The 23,112-nt window shown below is 36.8% G+C and overlaps 1 long non-coding RNA gene across 2 annotated transcripts in view; it reads left to right on the forward strand.

The window, feature by feature from the left end:
• Window positions 1-14,705: 14,705 nt before the first annotated feature.
• Window positions 14,706-23,112, forward strand: part of LOC140523982 (uncharacterized) — a 51,024-nt gene continuing 42,617 nt past the window's right edge. The window contains exon 1 of one of the 2 annotated variants that reach the window (XR_011973533.1): window positions 14,706-14,894. This is a non-coding gene — a long non-coding RNA (uncharacterized lncRNA). The remainder of the gene's footprint in view (window positions 14,895-23,112) is intronic. The other variant, XR_011973532.1, reaches the window with a different exon arrangement.

Here is a 23,112-nt window from a genome sequence, read left to right on the forward strand (position 1 = left end):
CCCACTGAAGTACTGACATAGAAGGAACACTATTTCTCACTTTTTTCAATTGGACATGAATTTGGATACCATTTTAAGAGTTTTCTTCCCACCTGGAAAACACCTTTAGGTCAGACTTGTACATAAATTTTTTTTTTATGTTTATCTGATTTCTGAATTGCAAAGGAACTCTTACACTTTTTACTTAGCTAGTGTTTCTCTGATCAAAAATTTTAATCATTTGAATTGCTCCATCCATATTCTATATATCTTTGAATCAATTGTTGAATACCTTTAGATAAAGAATGTTCTGCAGTTATTGTTACATTAGCTTACATTGGCTGCTTGCAAGCTAAATCTGTATACACTACTATACTTATGAATAAAAGCTAGCTTATGGACATTATCTGTTTAAGATATACAATATGACAGTTTTACAATTTATAGAAAAGGCATTGAAAAACAATAACATTAATTCAGTTAAAACAATTTAGAATTTGGGTTCTGAAAGGGGCTGTGCAAATGAAAATTGCATATAACAAGGGTTAGATACAGTAAATGTTTAGCATGAATAGACATAGATGAAATTTGGGGGAGGATAAAAACATGGATGAGAGCTAAGCTATTGTTTTCTATGGTTTAGGGCCAAAATTCCTTGTAAAATAAAATTCCAGATAGGCAGATTTATGAGAGAGTCATAAAAACTAGCTATCATAAAGCTGTTAAGTGGGGGAGGGGAGATCCACATGCTACTGACTTTGACTAAATTTTAAATTAAACTGAATTAAGTCTCAGAGGAGAAGTGGAATCTTGCAGTGTAAGAAATGCCCCCATCTTGGTCACATGCTGTACCATCCATTCTCAGAAAAGTGAAGAGAGCTTCACCATAGTAACATAGTAACATAGCAGGCACTTCTTTAGATGGGTTTCTCGTTCAAGTTTCATTATTTCCTTGCAAATACTTTGACTTCCCATTCTTCTATAAAAAAGAAAAACCAATGTCAATTATATTTTTAATGTGTAGATCTATGTTATTTCTTAAAGGCATATTTTTTTTCAAAATGAAAAATGACTTTATCTCAAAAATCCTATTAAAATGGTAATTCTTTTCCTTTTTTCTTCATCTGAAGGAACTGCAGTGAAATACATAGCAAAACTGCTATAAGCAAAATTAAGCAGAACCAGGAGAACAATTTTTACAATGACCACAGTAATGGAAAGGGAAAACAACAGTGAAACACTCAGGCCAATAATTTAATGACTATTCTTGACTTTACAGGACTGCCAGTTATGAATTCCTCTGTGAATTATACACCATGTAGAAGGAAATATATATTGTCAATCCCAGTCAATATATCTGTTTGTTTTGCTGAAATTTTCTTTTTGGTTACAAGGAAGAGTTCCATTTAGGTGTGTGAGTGAGGTGGATAGAGGAGAATTTTTCATGAGGGGTAAGAATGTAAGAAAATAGGCTGACCAGACCAGCACAATGAGCACAGACCAATGTGGTGGAGTGCAGACCAGCATGGAGCAGCAGGGACAGGACATAGAACAGGATTCAGGGCTCCACTAGCAGTAGTTTCCAGATTCTTCAACCCACAATTGCCACAGACAGCTTCAAAGGTCAGTGGGAGGGCTCAGGTAGCTGCCATTTTCAGAGCCCTCCACCTAGAGCCCCTGGGGGAATTTGAAGGGCTGATCTAATCTCAGCCCTGAGCGGCAGCCCTGGGAGACTTCGTCTAAAGCCCCTGGGGGAATTGAGCCACTGATCTGATTCTCAACCCTGAGCTCCACTCAGGGGTGAGGAGAAGTACTAGCCATGGAATTGGTGGAGGCTCTGGAGAGGAAATTCAACTGCAGATTCTGGGCAGAAAAGTTTTTGGTTGCTCCCAGACCAGTGCACAAGTCAGAAGAGGAGTAAACACCTCTCCCTTGATTGTGCCACCTTGGAGGAATCAAGAACTTACAGATCCCCAGAATGTACCCTCCTCTCGACCAAGGTCTCAAAAATCAAGTAACTGGCTGGGAAAATGCCCAAAAAAGGGAGAAAAAAATAAGACTATAGAAGGGTATTTTTTTGGTGAACAGGTATTTTCTTCCATCCTTTCAGGTGAGGAAAAACAAAGCATAACATAAAAGGAACTCAAGGCTTCTGCATCCAAAACCTCCAAAATAAATATGCAGTGGTGTCAGGTCATGGAAGAGTTCAAAAAGGATTTTGAAAATCAAGTAAGAGAGGTGGAACAAAAATTGGGAAGCGAAATGAGAGGGAGGCAAGAAAATCATGAAAAACAAGTCAACAGCTTGCTAAAGGAGACCCAAAAAAATGCTGAAGAAAATAACACCTTTAAAAATAGACTAACCCAAATGGAAAAAGAGGTCCAAAAGCCAATAATAAGAATGCTTTGAAAAGCAGAATTAGTCAAATGGAAAAGGAGGCTCAAAAGCTCACTGAAGAAAATAGTTCTTTAAAAATTAAAATGGAACAGATGGAAGGTAATGACTTTATGAGAAACCAAGGAATTACAAAACCAAAAGAATGAAAAAATAAAAGATAATGTGAAATATCTCATTGGAAAAACAACTGACCTGGAAAATAAATTCAGGAGAGACAACTTAAAAATTATAGGACTACCTGAAAGCCATGATCACAAAAAGAGCCTATACATCGTCTTGCATGAAATTATCAAGGAAAACTGTCCTGATATTCTAAAACCAGAGGGCAAAACAAATATTGAAAGAATCCATAGATCACCTCCTGAAAGAGATCCCAAAAGAAAAACCTCTAGGAATTTTGTAGTCAAATTCCCGAGTTCCCAGGTCAAGGAGAAAATATTGCAAGCAGCCAGAAAAAAACAGTTTGAGTGTTGTAGCTATACAATCAGGATAACACAGAATCTGGCAGCTTCTACATTAAGGGATCAAAGGGCTTGGAACATGATATTCCAGAAGTCAAAGGAACTGGAATTACAACCCAGAATCACCTACCCAGCAAAACTGAGTATAATACTTGAGGGGGAAAAAAATGGTCATTCAATGATATAGGGGACTTTCAAGCATTCATGATGAAAAGACCAGAACTGAATAGAAAATTTGACTTTCAAACACAAGAATCAAGAGAAGCATGAAAAGATAAACAGGAAAGAGAAAACATAAAGGACTTTCTAAAGTTGAACTGTTTACATTCCTATATGGAAAGATAATATTTGTAACTCTTGAGACCTTTTTCAGTACTTGGATAGTTGGAGGGATTTTATACACACACACACACACACACACACACACACATAGACAAAGAACATAGGGTGAGTTGAATAAGAAAGGATGATACCTAAAAAAATAAAATAAAATTGAGGGGAGAGAGAGGAATATATTGAGAAGAGAAAGGGAGAAATTGAATAGGGTAAATTATCACACATCAAGGAGGCAAGAAAATGCTTCTCCAGTGGAGGAGAAAGGTGAGGATGTGAGAGGTGAAAAAGGGAAGGTTACTCTCTTCACATTTGACTTGAGGGAATGACATGCTCACTCAGTTTGGTATGAAAGTATATCTTGCATTATAGAAGGGTAATGGAGAAGGGGACAAGTAGGTTGGGGGAATGATAGAAGGGAGGGCAAATGAGAGAAGGAAGTAATCAGAAGTAAATACTTTTGAGGAGGGACAAGGTCAAAAGAGAATAAAATAAATGGCAGGCAGGATAAGATGAGGGAAATATAGTTAGTGTTACACAACATGACTATTATGGAAGTCTTTTACAAAACTACACTTATACAGCCTATATTGAACTGCCTGACCTCTCAGTGGGGGTGAGTGGGGAGGGAGGAAAGGAGAGAAGTTGGAATTCAAAGTATTAGGAATGAATGTTGAGAATTGTTTTTGCATAAAACTGGGAAATAAGAAATAGATCTGAGGAAGTGTAGAAACCTATCTTACCCCACAGGAGAAAGATCAGAAAGGGCAAGTGAAAGGATGGGTGTGATAGAAGGGAGGGCATATTGAGGGAAGGGGTAATCAGAATGCAAGGTGTTATGGGATCAGAGGAGGGGAGAGACGGGGAGAAAATTTGGAACTCAAAATTTTGTGGAAATGAATATTGAAAACTAGAAATAAATAAATAAACATTATAAAAAAAAGAATGTAAAAAAAACCCTCAAAACTTTTTTTAAATTGCTTGGATCTTAAGTTGGGGTGAGTTTTTGTTTTTTATCTATAACATCAAAAGAATAAAACCTATCTTTACCCAGGAGCTAAATGCATAGAATTTGGTTCAGAGGTTTAATTGGCTTTGTAGAATTTGACTAATATTAATAATGATAATAATAATTGAAAAGCTATAGTTTGGCCTCTTATTGTTTGCTTCCTAGGTCTAGAATTCATCCTTTTCACTAGAATTGACAGTCTTTGACTCTCCAGTCACTAGACTCCTGGTGAACCTGACTGAGGTTGCACAGGGCAGCTGCTTCAATTTCATTCCCATTATGGAGGCCTGGCAGCAAGCATCCTCTGCAGTTGATACTTCTGCCAGAAAAAGGAATTACTGTTCATACCCATAAGTCTTCCAGCGGCATTTTAGATCCCTAATTGTCTCATAAGAAAAATGAAGAAAGGTGCTAACCTGAAAATATGAAGCATATTCTGGAATACCTGAATTCACTCAATTCTGCAGTCAGTATCTGGAAGAGGAAGCAGCCTGCAATTCTCTTTAGAACTTTTGGTGTATTTCAGTAGCAGAATAGTTAGCTTGGCAAGGAGTTAGTTTCTTTCCATTCATTTGTTTGTTTGTTTATTCATTTATTTATGTATCTATTCTTCGCTTAATTAATCATTTGTTTAGTTAATTAGTTGTTTGAAATAAGAAGAAGAATGAATGATGCCTTAGGTAGAAAGCATTCAGGGAATTCTCAAAAATTCATAAGATGTTCATACCAATGTAAATCTCTTCTGTTGACATTAAAGCCTGTCACAATTTAGATTCTGTCCATCCTAATACAAAATCCCCCCCTTCCTCTCATTCACTCTACAATTCAGCAGAAATGGGACATTCCAGGTTCTTCACACACAACATCTCTTCTGATTCTTCGAACCAACTGTCATTCATATCTAGAATACCCTCTCTTCCCATCTCTACCACCAAGAATTCAGTTTTCTTCAAAACTCAGATCAAGAGTTACCTCTTATATGATAACTTTTTAATTCTTGATTTGCAGGTAGCTCCTTCCTCACTTGAAATTACCTTTATCTATCTATCCATCCATCTATCTATCCATCTATCTATCTATCTATCTATCTATCTATCTATCTATCTATCTATCTATCCGTCCGTCCGTCCGTCCGTCCGTCCATCTATCTATCTATCTATCTATCTATCTATCTATCTATCTATCTATCTATCTATCTATCTATCTATCTATCTATCTGTCTATCTGTCTATCTGTCTATCTGTCTATCTGTCTATCTGTCTATCTATCTATCTGTCTGTCTGTCTGTCTGTCTGTCTGTCTGTCTGTCTATCTATCTATCTATCTGTCTATCTATCTATCTATCTGTCTATCTATCTATCTATCTATCTATCTATCTATCTATCTATCTATCTATCTATCTATCTATCTATCTATCTATCTGTCTGTCTGTCTATCTGTCTATCTGTCTATCTGTCTATCTGTCTATCTATCTATCTATCTATCTATCTATCTGTCTGTCTGTCTGTCTGTCTGTCTGTCTGTCTGTCTATCTGTCTATCTATCTATCTGTCTGTCTATCTATCTATCTATCTATCTGTCTGTCTGTCTGTCTGTCTGTCTGTCTGTCTGTCTATCTGTCTGTCTGTCTGTCTGTCTATCTATCTATCTATCTATCTATCTATCTATCTATCTATCTATCTATCTGTCTGTCTGTCTGTCTGTCTGTCTGTCTGTCTGTCTGTCTATCTATCTATCTATCTATCTATCTGTCTGTCTGTCTGTCTGTCTGTCTGTCTGTCTATCTATCTGTCTGTCTGTCTGTCTATCTATCTATCCATCTATCTGTCTATCCATCTGTCCATCCATCTGTCTGTCATCTATCCTTTATATATATACTTGTTATTTGTCCTGATAGAATAAAAGATCATTGAGGAAAGGGACTTTTAAGTTTTGTTTTTGATTCAGTGATACCTAAAGTGATAGCTGGGCTCTAATAGGTTATTAATAGATAATGGTTGATTCAGTGAAACAACCCCTTTCATTTGATTACATCAAGAGGGCTAACAAACTGGACATCCTTGCAGGACTCGTGTTAGTGCTACTAAAGCTTTACAAGTTGGTTGAGGCTTATCTTATTTATTATGGATATAGAGAAAATTATATTACTCCAAAGAGCTATGGGTGAGTTAGATACTGTTACATTAAGATTATGGGGAATTTTCCCTCCCAAGGAAAACCTTTATGCCTCAATCAGTCATTTATTAAATAACTACTTAACTATATGTCAGGAATTTTGCTAGATACTGGTGATTCGAAAAAACAAGAATAAAAAAGAACCTACTCTCAATGAGCTAACTTTCTATACTCTTTCAGAAAAATAGAAAAAAAAAGTCTGCTCAGCTTGTAGTATTTGTGTCCAAAGCATTCCAATAGCAGCTTAGCTGACCCTGATAAAATATACTTTCATCAGTCTACTAACCTTGTACCTCTCTCTTGTATACCATCCCTTCCACCCATTTTTATGTCAGTGACATACCACTCTCAATCTGTTCTTTATCTTCTCAGTTTAATTGTAACACTATAAATTGTTTAGCTTTACTTAACTTTGATAAAAATAAATTGTCTATGAAGTCAGTTTGTGTGTTCATGGTCTGGTTTTTCCCCAGTGCATGCAATAACACTGTGTTAGTTAATCAAGAAAATTTAGAATATGGGGCCTTTTTTTCAGTCTTAGCCATATAAGATCTTCCATTTTAAGAATATTAGCTGTCTTTACAGAGGTTTTATAATCTGTTCTGTCCAGAGTGTTGCTATCTTACATTGATGTTATTATTAAGTGCTTTGCAAATACAAGAAATGTTGGATGCATAGTCCTGACAAAATTTTACCTACAAAGTATACAGGATCATACTCAATACTTAAGTAAACTTTGAGACCATTTCAGATAGCTCCCTGTCCATATTTTTTATGCCCATATTCAAAGGTGGAATGGTTGACTATTTAATGTGATCCAGGTACCATTGAGAGAACCATTTTTCCAATCTCTCCACCAGCAATTTTTGACTTTTTGAACTTGGGTTTAGAGTTTCTGCAAAGAGGAAGCTAGAAATTCATCCATATTGTCCACATGTAGAAGTATGGTAAATGTGACTAAGCAGTACATCTGATCTCTGGGTGCTTGTTTCACTTTCTCCCCCAACTCACACCCTTCCCACTGTTTTCAGGAAGACCAGTTCAAATCTAGCCTCAGACACTTACTAGCTGTGTGACCCTGGGCAAATCACTTAACCTCTTGTTTGCCTTAATCCACTGGTGGAAGAAAGGGTAAATCATTCCAGTATCTTTGCCAAGAAAACCCCTTGGTGTACTATGGTTCATGGGGTCACTAAGAGTCAGACAACACTGAATAACAACAATTGCATTGTACTTATCTATGAACATGTCATTTCTCATTAGAAGTAAGCACCTTGAAGGTAATGACTTTAAATTTTGTCTTTGTACCTTTTTACTCCTAATACTTGATAGAGTATCTAGCATATAATAATCATTTAATACATGCTTATTGAATTGACTTGAATTCTGCAATGTTAATAAGGTTTTTAGATGAAAATATGACTTACAAAATCAGACTTCACAGGTTTTCTCTTCAGTTTCCATAGTTTATAAGGCAAGGAAAGGTAAGGTAACCACCCTTAAGTGGTAAGAGCTTGAATCTGGAGTCAAAAGAACTGGCTTCAGATTTCCAGTTCTGCTATAACAAAGCTTTGTAGCTTTGTACCCAATCTGCTATAACATAAGCAAGTCTTTGTGGTTCCTAGTTTTCTCTGCTGTAAAATGAAGGAGTTCAAGGAAGTTAATGTCTTCAATCTGATTCTGTTCCAAAACCCCACTATTCACATTGTGCTATTGGGAAAACTGAAGCAAAGGAATTAAGGATTAACTAAAGCTGATAAAAAGTAGTATTGATAATGCATTTTTGGTTATTGTTAATGTAATCTTGCTTCTTAATGGGAAGATCTTTGCTGTCCATTAATAGATCCCTGTTACGTGCTTAAGTCACATGGAAGCCTGAGTCACAGGAGTCTAAGTCACATGAAACAGGAAGAGGTGGAGCAGGAGGGATGGAATAGGAAGAGGCAGAGCTAAGAAGAAATTAATCAGAGTGGTCAGAACTGGGAGAGAGGAAAAGCAGGCAGCTGTCTGGCAGTGAGTGGGAGAGCTTGTGGTGATTTTGTTTAAAGGAGTTGGTTTGTGGGAAGGGTCCTAGGAGGGGGAAGGCTTGGGGATGATAGTGCCTTCTGCATTGTTATTGTGTATGGATTTCTTTGTTGCCATGATGGATTTGGTTTTCTGATGTTTGAATAAATGTTTTGGTTCTGTCTTCCATGTGGAGAGTCTGTTGTATTTCACAATTCAGAATTGTGGTGGTTATTCATGGTTGTCCTTGGTGCTATAGATATTGCCTTAGCAACACAAAAGCTAGAAAGGTCATCTAAATGGATACCTTGTTCTTGCATTCACTTCCTAGTTTTGCTTGTTTCTTCCCCCAGCTTCTCCCACTTGAATCACTGAAGCGCTGAAAGGGCAGGTTTCAAAGTTACAAGGACTAAGAACACACATACACATACAAACACATATTTATGTTTATAAACACATACATGCAGGTGTGTGTGTGTGTATACAGACACACATACACTATTTGTGGCCCATTATCATATCTTTGTGCACTTAAAAGTCCTCTGTCATTGATATTGTCATTCATATGTGACTGGCACTCCAAATACAAGAGCTGTGGAACACTAAACAAAAATTTCTGAAAAACTGCTATATGCCAAATCCCGTGCTAGATGCTGAACATATAAATACAGAAATGAAATAATGCCTTACTCTCAAAAAGTTTACAGTCTAACAAAGAAGCTAGCACATACACACATACACACAGACACATGCACACACACACACCTATGTATATATATATATATATATATATACACAGTTATTTATGGGGGTTGAGGGGGACACACTAGAACTTGGGAGAGGGTTCAGAAAACCCTTCAGAGAGAGATTTCCTTTGAGATGAGATTTGAAAGAAGTAGGGATTCTAAGGGGCTAGAAGTGAGATTGACTTCCCTTCCAGGAACATGCAAAGGGGAAACTGTAAATTATTGACAATGACGAATGAATTAAAAAAAAAACTGCAAGGCCCAGTATACCAAAACATGCAGATATTCTGCAATCTCTCTTTCCTCTTTTACAAGCCATTTTTAAAATGAGCAGCTCTGCAATTTTCCCTGATAGACCTTCTGGATCCTGCCTTTGCTGAAAAGAAACACCCTCCCAACATAATTAAATGTAATCTAAATTCAGCTTCATTTAAATGTATCTGTGCTGGAGTCATTACTTTCCAGAGGAGAAGAGGAGGATAAAGAAGGAAGGTAGGAAGAATTCCTTCAGTTTTAAAGCCAAAAGGAGCACAGTTCTATTCCTCATCTCCTTGGGTGTTAAACTTAAAATGTTATTGCTCATTCAAAGACTGTCAACTTTCAGAGAGTTACTAATTATAGGTCAGAATAATACTCCATCAAAACTTCATGGATCAGTAAATCTTTTTATCAATGTAGTTGTCCAGTCAGTCAAGGAGCATTTATTAAGTACCTACTGTATTGTAAGCACTGGGCTAAGCATGGAAAATGCGAAGAAAGGCTGGGTGGGGGGAAGAAACAATATGCAAACAACTATGTACAGAGAAGATATAGATAGAATAAACTGAAGATAATTGAGGGAAGGCAGTAACACTAAGGGAAGGGACAAGGGAAGTCAGGAAAGGCTTCTTGTAGGTAAATATTTACCTAAACCAACAGCTCCTTAAGACTAGGCTTTTTTGTCCCCTTGGTATTCCCCACTCCTTAAAGGCCTAGTGCCTGGCACGTTGTTCTTCAGCCATTCAGTTGTGCCTGAACCTTTGCGACCCCAATTTTTTGGAGGCATAGGGGTTCTTGGCAAAGACGCTAGAGTGGTTTGTCTTTCCCTTCTCCAGTGGATTAAGGAAAAGAGAGGTTACGTGGCTTATTCAAGGTTACACAGCTAGTGAGTATCTGAGGTCAGATTTGAACTCAGGTATTCCTGACTCAAGGACCAGTACTTTCAGAAAGTATTTCATTTTTTTAGTTCATATTCTGTATTTGTAAGATAGCTCAATTTTTCCAAATTCTGTGCATTCTAATGCTACTAAGGAAACTATATCTGTATAAAGTTTTCCTAATGACCATAGAGTTTTTAAAAACAGATAGACTTAAAATCAAAGAATTATAGAATCTCAGTGTTCAAAGGTATAACAAAAACCATTTTTGGCTAACCCATATCTGAACAAGAAGCATTTCAGATGAGAGTTCATTCAGTTTTGTTTAAAGTTTCCTAGGGAACTGAGTAATTCTGAAGCAGCCACTTTGAAAAGCTGTTTGGAATCCAGACACCTCCCCACCCCCCCACCCGCCCGCCCTTCCCCTGCTCCGCTTAAAAGGAGTCTCAAATTGCCTGTTCAGAGGTCTGGAGTTAATGTTTTAACCATGCCACTTCTTAGCCAAGAAGTCTTGGGTAAGGTACCCTCTCTGAACCTCAGTTTCTTCCTCTTTAAAGCAGAGAACAATACTGGGAAAGTCTGCTTCACAGGGTATTTATACGACTCAAAATATACTAATTGAATTGATGAACTTTTTAAATGTAAAATATTTTATACTACTGATTTGATATTAAAACTTTCTTTTACTAAAAAATAAAACTATTTTTATTATAAAGAAAGAGATTTTTAAAAAATCATATCCAGTTTGAATTACTTTTTGATTAGATAGTTATCACCAGATCTTTTTTTTTCATTCCTTTTTTGTCAAGTCAGTCAACAGGCATTTGTTAAGCATTTTTGGTATTAGGCACTGTGTGATGTGATCCCCCTGAAAATAAAATAAAATAAAATAAAATAAAATAAAATAAAATAAAATAAAATAAAATAAAATAAAATAAAATAAAATAAAACAGATACTGCCTTTTCAAGGGAGTTCACATTCTAATCAGGGAGACAATAAATAAATAACCAGGAACACAGAAGTTGAGAAAAGTAATCTGAAAGGGGAAGGCATTAGCAGCAGAGGGAATCAGGGAATACCTACAGAAGGTGGTATCTTTGCTTATGTGTTGCAGGTTCATTTTGTTACTAATTTTGTTTTGTAAGAAAAGGTAACAGGTTTCCTTTCCCTAGAAGTCTTCAGGCACTTGCCAGGTGTTCTGTATTGGTGATTGCTGTTTCATTACGGATTGGTCTATAGGTGGACTTCCCACTCCCTTCCAGTTCAGAAAATCATCCCAAGATTTTATGATGAAAATATTTCTATCCTGATGCAAGTGCCACCAGTCTCTGACTAGATTCTGCTAGAGGAATTATTGTTAAAGTAAGGAAAGAAAGAAAATAACAATGAAGTGATGATTCATAGAAGTTATCATCAACCACCCAGCACAGTGAGCTAATTAAAGACAGGACTGTCAGTCAGCAGGTAGGAGGAGTAGGTGAGAGGTGGCACAATTCCCCAATAAAAGAGAGATTAATAAGACATTCAGTCTAGTGCAAGCTGCTCTTCTAGAACATGCTTTCTACCACAATATGTGGAAATAAATTTGGCCACTGATTTAAAAAGTCAAAAGAGCTGAGGATGACTTTGGAATGATTGCTAGCATTCATGTAGCACTTTAAGGTCAGCAAAACCCTCTATAAATGTCATCTACTTCAACATGCACAAGTCTGGAAGTAGTTGCTATTACTGTCTTCATTTGATAAACAAAGACCCTGAGTATGAGAGATGATAAGTGACTTGCTTAGAATCACCCAGCTAGTAAATATCAGATGAAGAATTCAAACTTAGCTCTTCTTTTCCTGATTCAAAGCCTGCCACTCCATCCATTGCACTATCTAGCTCTTTGGAAATATGATGTATCAGAAGAAGCACTTGATTAGCAGATGGAGTACCTGAATCTTGGGTCTGGTTTTACCACTAACTAACTTGCTACTAACTAAACTGAGGCCAAATCCAGCCAAAGTCTTCTTGTCCCTTCAGGGACATGAAGAGAATTTGGAACCACGTTTTCTTTTTCAAAACTGGAGGTCAGAAGACTAGATTCTAAGGCTCTTCGTAACTCCAACTTACTCCCTCATACCTTCACTATAGGCTTGGAGCTTTGAGTAATCGATCTGTATTAATAAGGAGAGTCTTTTGTAGATGAGCTTTGAGCCTCAGGTTATAGGTGTATGACTATGGGCAAGTAGCTTAACCTCTAAATGCCCTAGTCACCTCTCTAAAGTAAAGGGTGATGAATATTTCCTCACTGGCCTTGGTAGAAGAGTTTTCTCAGTGGATGGCCTGAATAAGTCATTTAATTTCTCTCAGCCTCTGTTTTTCAAAATGAGGATAATAATAGCACCTACCTCACAGGATTGTTTTGAGGATAAAATGAGATAACATAAAGCACTTTGCATAGTTTCAGACTCTACATAAATGCTAATGTAAGAAAAAATACATCCTGTTAATTAGATCACACATGCGGAATATATATGTATACACACATATACATATATGTGTGTACATGTGTGTATATTTATATACTTACATACAAACATGCATACATACATATGTGTGCATGTATATATATTCAAGGTACTGTGGTAGACACTGAACAAAACCAAAACAGTCCCTTCCCTCTAGGAGTTTACATTTAGATAATCTTAATAATTTATATTTAAATAGTGATTAATAAAAAATTTTGCTCACATGTAGTTAGCTAGTCAATGACTATTTATTAAGTACCTACAATGTGTCAGGGCACTGTGCTAAGCACTGGATATATGCATGTATACGTATACAACATATAGAGAGGCAAATATAAGTATTATCTCACTAAACTGAGGTTCAGAAATATACTTTCCCCATATGACTACTGTTTATTAAAGTCAGCCCTCCAAAGCAGGTCCTCAAATACTAATTCCAGTTTTCACTATCACATTTCTATATGTCTGATCTGTCAAATGATGGGGGTGGACCAGATCATCTAGTCCCTCCCACCTCAAGTAACAATGTATAATTTGATCCGAGTGTCAAATTGAGACCTGGGGCTAATCAAAGGGTCTATTCCAAACTGAAACCCGTTTGATATGAGCTGAACTACTTTCCACGGACATGATTTATTACCATAGAGTTTTCTTTCCTACAGGGAAAAAAAAAAAAACTGAAGAATTTGTTTGGAACTGTACATAAACAACTCCCATTGTTAAAGTACAGTGTTAAATAAGGGTTAGAATTCAAGGCAGTGCAACATAGCCAAAAACCCCCAGAAAACTTAGAGTTAAGTGATTTGAATTCTGCCCCCAATGTTTACAAGCTATATGGTATGATCAAGACACTTCCTTTCTCAGGGCCTCAGTTTCCCATCTCTAAAATGAAGGAAGTGGATCAGATAATTTGAAATGACTCTTCCATTTCTGTTTGAGCAACAGGCATTCTGAAAATCCAGCATCTGAAATTACAAGGAATGTTGGTTTTCATAAACAAGGCTGATTTAACTAATTAAAACACAGGATCTTTGTAGGAAGGGTATAAAAATAAGGAAGTTTGTAAACTTGCCAACCTCTTAAGATGTTTTAGCAACCGGTGGCACAGGACTGTAGAATAATGCTCACCAGGATATGGGTCAGAACTGATAAGATCTAATTACAGGTTTGCAGCTGTTTGAAACCAGTAAACAGGTAAGATCTGTCAGCAAATAATAAGTTCATGATGAAAACAGTGTAAATAAAGGAAAGCAGCTCTAAGCTCACACAAAAATAAAAACACATTCAAAGAAAGGAAATTAGGAGCTTGATTTTTCTTGGTGTGATTAAACAGGATAAAGACTGGAGCGACAAACAAAAACTTTACACCTCGTTAGCAAGCATTATGGAGAAGTATGAACTAAAAGAAATTTGACTGAGATGATGACTTTAATAAAAACAAACTAAATCTGTTTTTTAACTGGTCATTTGAGTGTCTCAGATTTGCTATATTTGATCTTGTTTATTTGTAAAGCTATTCAGTGGATCTTTAGCACCATTGTTTTTCAGTTGTTTTCAGTCTTGTCTGACTCTTCATCATCCCACTTGTTTTTTCTTGGCAGAAATACTGGAGTGGTTCTCTTGAGGTCTGGGAATCGTATGAGGTTCGGGTTGCTCAGGACCCCAAAATACTAACATGCAGGGTCCTGCCGAATGAATTCAACTCAAGACTTCTTCCAGCCAAAAGAAAACTAAGTTTATTTTGCCATATTGGGTTGGCTCTTAAGGAGCCTTGCCATTTGTGATGCTTGTATTGACAAGTGGACCAGACAGAATCTTAGCTAGACAGAGTGAGAGCTGGATTGAATCTGAACACCTCCATGGAGGTGAGATGGAATTTATATACAGAAAAACCATGGGAAAGCTCTGGGAGTGGTCTAGTAGTCTGGGAGGAGGGTCTAAGGAGGATCTTGATGAGACTGAGGTACCTAGTGATATAATCAAGGATGGGAAACAGCTGGAGGCAATTGGGAAGTATCAGACAATAGAGGGCTAGGGTGGGAAGCAGGTGGGGCAATCCAGAGGCAACAATTTGATTATGAAAGACCACATTAATTGGGAAGATTCAAGAGGAGTTCAAGGAGGTTCCCAGAGTGTGAACCCGGTAAGTTCACAATTTCCTTCTCCAGCTTATTTTAAAGATGAAGAAATTGAGGCAAACAGGGTTAAGTGACTTGCCCAGAGTCACAGCTAGTAAGTGTCCCAGGCCAGATTTGAAGTCAGGAAGATGAGTTTTTCTGACTTCAGGCCTGGTTATCAGGCTATCAGTACACCTTAGCACACGTAGGCAGAGCAAAATTCGTTGCTAATGACTCCACGGAGATGGAGTTATTTGAACCCTTACTGGAAATGCTGGGAATTTGATTTTTTTTCTCTTATCTACCTGGCTGAGGAAATACCCCAGTCTTTGGCACTACACTGTGATTTGTAGAGGAAAAGAGTTTTGGCACTCTTGTATCTCCAGAGTAGTGGCAGCAGAAGAAGGGAGGAAAATGTGAAGGAGAAGTAATTGAAAGGAAGCTTCCAAAGAGGGTTAGAATGATGATACTAAAGACTCAATGTTGTCAGAAACTTCATTCACTGGCAACAGCCCAGGAATGATCAGATAGGAAACAACTCCTAGGTCCTCATGAATACTCTCCAGTCCTGAAATTAAACTGGCAGGTAAAGTGTTCTCTCCCCATTCGTATAGTCTCTCCAACCTCAAACTTTAAAATGCAGTCACCCAGACAAGTCAAACAAACAAATCAAAAATTTAATGTTTCCTATTAAAATGCTCCCCCAGCCCTAAATTTCCAATGTTATTTTGTGAGTCTGATTTCTTCTTATTAATAAGTTTGTTTTCACGGTCTGTAAGCATGTCTTTAATTTCAGTTTGGGTGTGTGTAGTGTGTGTGTGTGTGTGTGTATGTGTGTATGTGCTTGTATGCACATGTGTACAAGTGTTACAACTGAGATTTTATATATGTATATATGTATATACATATATAAACATATATATGTATATATGTATATACATATATAAACATATATATATGTATATATACATGTACACATTTATAGCATGTACAGTTGCCAGAACCCTGAACTTTCCCATTCTGTCTTGGTAGGAGCAAAGATCACTAGAGGGTATTTATGGATTGTTAGTTTCTGTGTTCTTAATAACGTTTTGAACCCCATTAGTAGAACTTAAAAGTGCTTGAGGGTTGTTTTTTCTCCTTTCTGACCCTAGATATATAAACCAGCCTATTTCCACTCTCTTTGCATGTGAGAGTTAAGATTTACCTGGACAGCTTCAGGTCCTTAGACCTGTTTCTAAGTACGATCTTCCATCAAGACCCAGGAGATCGGGGAGGAAAAAAAGGAGAGGGAGCAAGGAAGGACTAGAAAAGAAAGTTGTACTTTCTATCACAAAGTGGGCAGAGTTAGGAAAGATCTGTGAGGATTTTTGCCCCAGGTACCCCATTATGGAAAAGAGAAGGAAATGAGGAAAGCATAGACACCTCCCACTCCACAGTGACACCCAGTGGTTTCAGAGCCAAAATAAATAAGCATGAGCTTCAGAATTAGATAGTCTAGACTTGGGAAGGGATCTTGCTTATATTTTTAAAAGCATTGGATTTATATCTATGCAAATGTTTCTCACATCTGTTTATTTGGTCCTAACTTCTCTCTTGACCTCCGGACTCACATTTCCAATTCTCTTTTCAAAATCTAGAACTGGATGTGGTAGGGACATCCTAAATACAACTTGTCCAAAAGTGAACTCATTATCTTTCAACTCTAAAACCCTGGAATCCTTGCCCTCTTCCTAAATATAAAACAGGTCTTATATCACATAACACCTCCTCTTCCACCCCACCAAGACACAGACACAGACACACAGACACACACACAGACACACACACAGACACACACACACACGCACACACACCCCAGTGGCTCTGTATGAATCTCCAGGACCAAATATAAAATCCTGTATCTGACTTTTAAAACCCTTCATAATCAGTATTTGTCTATCTTTCTTGTTTTCCTGTACCTTGTTCTACCCCATGTACTCCATAATTCAGTGACATAGGTCACCTTGCAGTTCCTCAAATAAATGTCAAGCATTTTCAGGAGCTGCACCACATGCCTGGAATGTTCTCTTGCTCAACTCCACCTCCTACTTTTGGTGGTTTTCTTCAAATCTCTGCTCAAATTCTACCCACTGCAAGAAAGAAGCCTTTCTGAGGCATGTTGGTTTTAAGACCTTCCTCCTCTAAGAATAACTTTGCTTTAACCTATATCTATCTTGTTTATTATTGTTTGCAAGGTGTATCCCTTGTTAGATTGTGAGATCCTTGAAGGCAGTATTATTTTTACTTTCTGTTGTATCTTTGGCACTTAGCACAGTGCCTACAGATGTTGTTTGGTTACGTCCAACTTTTTGTGAACCCAGGGACCATAGCATGCCGATATTGTCCATGGGGTTTGCTTGGCAAAGATACTGTAGTGGCTTGCCATTTCTTTCTCCAGTAGATTAAGGCAAACCAAGGGTAAATGACTTGTCCAAGGTCACACAGTTAGTAAACATATGAGATTTGATTTGAAATCAGGTCTTTCTGACTCTAGGCCCCATGCTCTATCCATTGAGCCACCCAGTTGCCTTCACATAGTAGGGGCTTAATAAATATTTATCAACTAACAAATACAATTAGCAAGCATCAGAGCTAGGCTTTTCAACCAAATCCTCTGACTCCTAAGTATATGCTCTTTTCACCTATGGATATAGTTTATTAAATGGCTAAGAACCAGAAGTGGATTCAAAAGGCTCTTCACAAGCAACACCTACATGAACTCAATCAACAAAATGTCAACAAGGAAATGTCAAACAAATGGCTGACTCATACAGATTTGGTAACAGAAATGAGAGATTTTCTCTATTTTGATCACCAGCACTTGAGTAAGAGCAAAGGCAGCAGGTGGTAGGCTGGTGGGAGTAATCTCAACAAAAAATTGATAAGATCTTTGATAAAATTTGGGGATGAGGGATTAAAGAGTACAGTTGAAATAGGCTTTGAGAATACCTAGAGTTGATTCAGGTGAGCAAAGTCTTTTGTCTTTGTTTCTCCCTGTTTTCCACCATCTAAGTATCAGAAAGAGCCTGGAGCGCTTTGTGAATGATTTGTATTCAGACAACCAAGCAACATCCATCAAGTGAGCTTTAGTTCCTTAAGTCAATCAAGTCTCAAGGACAATCTCAATCAATTTAAGGAAGAAGTAGCCTAACTTTCAAGGGTGCAGGGGTTAGGACAGAGGTAGGGAACCTTCGACCTCAAGGTCATGTGTAGGCTTCTAGCTATCCAAGTGCAGCCCTTTGATTGAATCCAAACTTCACAGAACAAATCCTCTTAACAAATTATTTATTCAATAAAATGTAGACTCAGTCCAAAGGCTACACTCAAATACCTAAAAGGCCACATGTGTCCTTGAGGCCTTAGGTTCCCTAAGCCTGGGTTAGGAGATGTCTCTTGCCACCCTAATTAAGACATCATATCATCTGTAAAAAGTAGTTCTTTTTGCCTATATTTATTCACTCAATATCTTTTTTCCCGCTTATGTTATTGCTACTGCTAGTATCTTGTACTATGTTAAATAATAGTGGTAACAATGGGAACTGATAAATTGAGGAAAGGTAAATTGATGGCTTTGTTTTATAGATTTTTTTTAATAGTAAAGGTTGTTGAATTAGGTCAAAAGCTTTTTAATGCATGTATTAGTATAATTATGTGATGTTTATTGTTATTGTTAAAATGTAATCTATTATGCTTATAATTTCACTAATATTGGAACAATTTTAGATTCCGTATATGAATTCCACCTGGTAATAATGTGATACATGTATGTATGGGTGGATATTAGATACTTTGTTAATATTTTATTTTTTGTGGGTACTGCTATAAGGGGCATTAGTCTGTAGTTTCTCTGTTTTCCCTCTCCATTGTTTAGGCTTCAAGATCATGTTTATTTTAAAGAATGAATTAGCTAGGATCTCTTATTTTGTTTTTTTTAATAGTTTATATATTTCAAACTAATTTCGCTGCATACTCTTTGACCTAGCAATACCTCTACTGGGTCTTTATTCCAAAGACATCAAATAAAAAGGAAAAGGACCTACACGTACAAAAATATTTATACTAGCTCTTTTATGGCAGCAAAGAATTGAAACTTGAAGAGATGCTCATCGATGGAGGAATTGATTAAATAGTTGTGACATGTGATAGTAATAGAGTATAATGGTACTATAAGAAAAGATGAAGGGGTAGCTTCAGAAAAAAAAGACATTAAAAACATTAAAAGACCTACATGAACTGAGGCAAAATGAAGTGAAAAGAACTGGGAGATCATTATGCAAAAGTAACAACAAAGTTGCAATGATGATCAACTGTGAAAGACTTGGCTACCAGAATCAGTACAGTGATGCAACATTTCCAGAGGACTCATGATGAAATAAATGCTATCTAACTCCAGAGAGAGAACTGATGAACTCTGGATGTAATTGAAGTATAATTTTCTTGCTTTTTTTTTTCAGTTTTTTATGGAATATAAGTAATATGGAAGTATGTTTTGCATAATTTCATATAGTTAATTGATATCATTTTGTTTGCCTGCCTGATAGGTGTGGAAGGGTTGGGAGAGAGAGAGAATATGGAACTTAATTGTAAAGAAAAGAATGTTAGCAACAAATTTATAAAAGAGAAAAAATGTCATTTTTCCTCTAAAATGCAATTCAATTTCTATGACTTTATTCTTAGTTGTAGGTGTATACATTTTACCTTTTGGAGTACCAAATTCCAAAATTTCCTTTCCTGAAGTTATTAGCTACAAGATCTTGTGGCAACTTGATGCTTGAACTCTTTGTTTATGGTTATGTTCAGTATTTTTGCTTTGAGTTGAAACGACTGTATTTCATCTATGACACTCCTAGGGATTTTCAGAGTGGGATTTCTTTCAGGTGATGGGTATATTCTTTCTACTTTCGTTTTCTGTTAGACTCAGTTTCTGTTCACTTCTGGAGGGATGATGAAGGCCTTGTTTGGCCTTGATTTGCACTCTTTCATGAGTTGCTATTTTTTTCTGCTTTTGAATTCTTTTTTTCAAGAGTCTCAGGGATAACTCATGCCAAGGAGAAGCAAAGGTTCATGATCTCCTAAATTGTCTGATCTGGTGTGAAGTCTAATCACTTTCTTCCTGCATTGAACCTTACAGGATCCTAATCTTGATTTAGGTTTGGGAAAACCAGTTGCAGGCTTTATACTGGTTGAAACTCCAGGATATAGCCGTTGGCTTCTGCCCATATCAGCCAGCTGGCAGGCTCTGCAGGTTCAGAATGATAGAATTACAAGCCTCCTCTTATGCTGAGCTCCCTGCCCTAGTTAGCTATTTAGTTGCAGGAAGATTACAGGTCTGTGGTTTGAATTTGAAATTCTGCTGTGAGGTCAAAGTGACAACACTGAAGCCTTGTTCTTGTTCCCTCTCCCTGCCTGATATACAACTCTAGGCTTTAGCTACAATATTTGACCCTGCTCTATTTTCTATTATATAGGCACCCAACCCAGCTTCAGTCTAAGTGGGTTCTGTGTCCTTGTTCTGGGGTCAAAATAGTATAGCTGCAAAAACTTCTGCTCTTCTTCCCTGCTTTTCTGTGAAATGAAGACTTTTTTCTGCATTGGAGTTCTGAATACTTCTTGCTCAGGAAGATAGCTGCAAGACATAGGCTCAGTCTAACCTTGATCTGACACCTGTCTCTGTTGTGAGAGTGACATAGCTCTCAATTCCTTTCTGTTCTTACCTGGTGTCTTCCTATGTAAATCTATGTGGGAAAGTAGTTCCTTGAAGATTCTTAATTTTTGAAACCCCTGGTATTGTTCCTCCATCTTGGTTTGAATATTTATTGGAGAATTCTGATCTGAATTGCCTCCTTCTACTCCACCATCTTTAATTGCTTTTCCTGACCAGAACTTTTAAGTATAGTCAATAAAATAATGCTATATCAAATCCACAAATTGCCACCAAAGGACGTCCTTTCCCTTTGAAGGTTCAGAAAACTTCAAAATATTCAATGGATAATTTTAACAATTTCAATAATAACCAATGGATTTTACAAAAAGCCAGGATAGAGACTTTAACATTCAAAGAAATAGAAATTCAACCAAACCAGGATTATTCTTCTAGCATTAGAAAATGGAAAAGGTAATAGATTAGTATATTCCAAAAAACAAAACAAAACATAAAACAGAGAGCTTAAGTTGCAAACACAAACATGGTATCCTGTAGTACTGGGACTAATCAATACTCAAACAGGTCTGAGGATATATTGGTTTAGAATTTTCCCTAAATGATGCATATCTCAATTCGTCTATGCCTGCCTATCTTGTGTGAGTCTTTTTCATGGCATTTAGTATTTTCAACACAGGGAATCAACCCAGTATTCCAGAAGCCTTCCTCATTTCTCCTGATATTATAACCATAGCAATGGAGGTTCCTGGATGTCTAATTGTCATGCATTATGATTAGCATTTGACAGGCCCATATTCTCTTCCTAGCCTACAATTTCTTAATGACATCTTTTATTCCTATTTTTATTTGGAGTTCATCATTGATTACATGTTGAAGCTTCCTCTCACCCACCATGCACCTTTCCATTGACCTCTTTGTAATATTTTTTTATTATTCTTTGGAGACTATTGTTACTGCCATTTGACAAATCAAGTAGAATGCCTCACCTAATGTATTTACCATTCTAATGTACACTATTCAGAGTGCAGTCCAAGTTGAACAATTCCTAGTGCATGATTAGGTGATCCAGATGCTCACATTTGCAGATGGCACTGGACTGATTATATCAAGTCTCACAATATTGCAACACCTCCTGGAATAGGTCCCTAATCACTCAAAGAAATTTGGACTGACTATCAAATATGCCAGCAAACATTTATTATGTGTCTACCATGTGTTAGGCACTTTGCTAAGTGTTGAGGTTACAAAGAAAGGCAAAAGATAGTCTCTACTCACAGTCTAACGGGAAGACAAAATGCAAACAACTATGAATAAGCAAAATATATACTTGATAATTAGAGATAATCAACAGAAGGACATAGCATTAAAGGAGATCAGGAAAGACATTTCTTAAGGTAAGAATTGAAAGAACCCAGGATTGCCCTGCTCATAACCTATAGAGTTTGTCATTATTAAGCATATCTGGGACAGACAAATAAATAGACAGTACAGGTGGGTTGGACCTAGAGTTGAATAGGAAGAAAATGATTTAGATTGCCTTCAGGAAACATCAAGACTCCTTTAATGATTCCAAACTTCTCATGGAAGTGAAAGCCTGTCTTTTAATGTCAACATTATCCTGATATTGCTATACACCATTAAGGCATAGAATGAACTTAGTAATCACTTTTTTAAAAGTATGGACATTGAACAAAAGAAAGACGTTTGAGATATTTTTGGAAGATGGGGCTGGGGGTGAGCAGCACATTAAATTTACAAGCAAAAAAATAGAAAAGCAAAGTAAATGTGTACATGTATAAAGGGAAGAAAAAAAGCAGCATAATCCATTCTTTCATGTTTGTAGACTCATATAAAGGAAAAAAAGGGGGTAAACCAATGAACAACTAAATATCTTCAAAAGACAAAAAAAGAAATAAAATCCTAAAGATGTAAGAGGAACTTAAAGAATCAGGAGAAAAGAAAAATAACTGAATAGATTTTGTGGAGACTAAATTTTAACATCAATGTAAATGAATCAGTAGCTTTTATGATTAGTATAACTGAGTGGGAACTGAATGGAAAGAAAGAGGTAAAAGACAGGGGAAATAGAGTTGCACCCCCATCCAGTCAAAAGGTAGGAAGAAAAGAGAATAGTAATTTCTTCAGACTCTCAAAAAGAGTGAGAACTGTACCAAAATATTAGAGAAAGGAAGTACTGACATTAAACAATTTTTCCATGGGGGAAGGACATCTATCTCTGAGCTTTATACTGGGTTTTGACTGGAGAGGGGTGAAGTTTTGCACATTAGAAAGTTCCCTTTTCTGAAAAAACATTGTCTCTCCAAAAGCTGAGTTCCATAACATAATAGAAGACTTTAATGCTCCTTTCTCAGAAATGGATAAATCTAGCATAACGATTTACAATGAAATAAAGAAGAAAGGAAATGTGAATTGATAAAACTGCTGAAGAAATTAGATGTGACAGATTTATGGTGTCTTTACTAGGATCACTAAAAGATATAAATAACGCTATTAGGAAGCTAGACCATGTGGTTGTTTGG

This window comes from Notamacropus eugenii, chromosome 2 (genome assembly GCF_028372415.1).
Source record: "Notamacropus eugenii isolate mMacEug1 chromosome 2, mMacEug1.pri_v2, whole genome shotgun sequence".
Classification (NCBI taxonomy): domain Eukaryota; kingdom Metazoa; phylum Chordata; class Mammalia; order Diprotodontia; family Macropodidae; genus Notamacropus; species Notamacropus eugenii.